Source organism: Salmo salar, chromosome ssa29, assembly GCF_905237065.1.
Source record: "Salmo salar chromosome ssa29, Ssal_v3.1, whole genome shotgun sequence".
In the NCBI taxonomy this organism is placed as follows: domain Eukaryota; kingdom Metazoa; phylum Chordata; class Actinopteri; order Salmoniformes; family Salmonidae; genus Salmo; species Salmo salar.
In genome coordinates this window covers 5,479,027-5,482,097 of record NC_059470.1, presented here as the reverse complement: position 1 = coordinate 5,482,097, position 3,071 = coordinate 5,479,027, and positions in this window count along the sequence as shown.

The window sequence follows — 3,071 nt, the reverse complement described above, 5'->3', positions numbered from 1 at the left end:
GAGCAGAATGCTGGCAGCCCACAGTGAGGAAATGTGCAAGCCTCTCCTTAATGGGTGAGTCAGGATTGGCAGTCTATTGTCACTGCTCATGAGACAGGAAAGTGGAGAGGTACATTGTGGATGTTGAGTTTTACATGCTATTCTGTAGCTGTCTGCTGAAAACACTTAGAAAGAAGGGGCAGATTTGGTGGCATACAGTCGCTATGGATATGCGTGTGCTAAATATATATATTATGTACAGGTGCATTCTGAAAGTATTCAGACCACTTTACTTTTTCCAAATTTTGATACGTTACAACCTTATTCTAAAATTAACTAAATTGTTGCAGTTTTTCTCATCAATCTACACACATTACTCCATAACGACAAAGCAAAAACAGGTTTTTAGACATTTTTGCAAATGTATTAACATTTTAAAAATTAAATATCACTTTTACATAAGTGTTCAGACCCTTTACTCAGAACTTTGTTGAAGCAACTTTGGCAGCAATTATAGCCTCAAGTCTTCTTCGGTATGACACTACAAGCTTGACACACCTGTATTTGGGGTGTTTCTCCCATTCTTCTCTGCAGATCTTCTCAAGCTCTGTCAGGTTGGATGGGGAGCGTCGCAGCACAGCTATTTTCAGGTCTCTCCAGAGATGTTCGATCGGGTCCAAGTCTAGGCTCTGGCTGGGTCACTCAAAGACATTCAGAGACTTGTCCAGAAGCCACTCCTGCATTGTCTTGGCTGTGTGTTTAGGGTTGTTGTCCTGTTGGAAGGTGAACCTTGCCCCAGTCAGGTCCTGAGCACTCTGTAGCAGGTTTTCATTAAGGATCTCTCTGTACTTTGCGCCGTTCATATTTCCCTCAATCCTGACTAGTCTCCCAGTCCCTTCCTCTGGAATGCATGCCCACTGCATGATGCTACCACACCATGCTTCACAGTAGGGATGGTGCCAGGTTTCCTTCAGACATGACCCTTGGCATTCAGGCCAAAGAGTTCTATCTTGGTTTCATCAGACCAGATGATCTTGATTCTCATGGTCTGAGAGTCCTTTAGGTGCCTTTTGGCAAACTCCAACCAGGCTGTCATGTGCCTTTTACTGAGGAGTGGCTTCTATCTGGCTATTCTACCATAAAGGCCTGTTTGGTGGAGTGCTGCAGAGATCGTTGTCCTTCTTGAAGGTTCTCCCAACTGCACAGAAGAACTCTGGAGCTCTTGCAGAGTGACCATCAGGTTCTTTGTCATCTCCCTGACCAAGGCCCTTCTCCCCCGGTTGCTCAGTTAAGCAGGGCGGCCAGGTCTAGGAAGAATCTATATGGTTCCAAACTTCTTCCATTTAAGAATGATGGAGGCCACCGTGTTGTTGGGGACCTTCAATGATTCAGAACGTTTTGGGTACCCTTTCCCAGATCTGTGCCTCGACACAATCCTGTCTCAGAGCTCTTCCTTCGAACTCATGGCTTGGTTTTTGCTCTGTGGGACCTTACACTACCGTTCAAAAGTTTGGGGTCACTTACAAATGTCCTTGTTTTGAAAGAAAATCAAAAAAAATTTCCATTAAAATAACATCAAATTGATCAGAAATACCGTGTAGACATTTTAATATTGTAAATGACTATTGTTGCTGGAAAAGGCTGATTTGTTATGGAATATCTACATAGGCGTACAGAGGCCCATTTTCAACAACCATCACTTCTGTTTCAATGGCACATTGTGTTAGCTAATCCAAGTTTATCATCTTAAAAGGCTAATTGATCATCAGAAAACCTGCTTGCAATTATGTTAACACAGCTGAAAACTGTTGTCCTGATAAAGAAGCAATAAAACTGGCAATCTTTAGACTAGTTGAGTATCTGGAGCATCAGCATTTATGGGTTCGATTACAGGCTCAAAATGGCCAGAAACAAAGACCTTTATTCTGAATCTCGTCAGTCTATTCCTGTTCTGAGAAATTAAGGCTATTCAATGCTAGAAATTGCCAAGAAACTGAAGATCTGGTACAACGTTGTGTACTACTCCCTTCACAGAACAGTGCAAACTGGCTCTAACCAGAATCGAAAGAGGAGTGGGAGGCCCAGGTGCACAACTGAGCAAGAGGACAAGTACATTAGAGTGTCTAGTTTGAGAAACAGATGCCTCACAAGAGCTTCATTAAATAGTACCCACAAAACACCAGTCTCAACGTCAACATTGAAGAGGCGACTCCGAGATGCTGGCCTTCTAGGCAGAGTTGCAAAGAAAAAGCCATATCTCAGACTGGCCACTAAAAAGAAAAGATTAAGATGGGAAAAATAACACAGATGCTGGACAGTTGAGACTGGTGTTTTGAGGGTACTATTTAATGAAGCTGCCAGTTAAGGATTTGTGAGTCTGTTTCTCAAACTCGACACTCTAATGTACTTGTCCTCTTGATCAGTTGTGTGGAGAACCACATGGGAGCCATGTGGGAGACTCCCCAAACATATGGAAGAAGGTACTCTGGTCAGATGAGGCAAACATTTAGCTTTTTGGTCATCAAGGAAAACGCTATGTCTGGCGCAAACCCAACACCTCTCATCACCCCGAGAACACCATCCCCAAAGCAATGCATGGTGGTGGAGGCATCATGCTGTGGAGATGTTTTTACATCGGCAGGGACTGGGAAACTGGTCAGAATTGAAGGAATGTTGGATGGTGCTTAATACAGTGAAATTCTTGAGGGAAACCTGTTTCAGTCTTCTAGAGATTTGAGACTGGGATGGAGGTTCACATTCCAGCAGGACAATGACCTTAAGCATACTGCTAAAGCAACACTCAAGTGGTTGAAGGGGAAACATTTAAATCCAAATGAGAACCTGTGGTATGACTTAAAGATTGCAGTACACCAACGGAACCCATCCAACTTGAATGAGCTGGAGCAGTTTTGCCTTGAAGAATGGGCAAAAATCCCAGTGGCTAGATGTGCCAGGCTTATAGAGACATACCTCAAGAGACTTGCAGCTAGCTGTAATTGCTGCAAAAGGTGCCTCTACAAGGTATTGACTTTGGGGGGGTGAATAGTTATGCACGCTCAAGTTTTCTGTTTTTTTGTCTTGTGTAAATCACA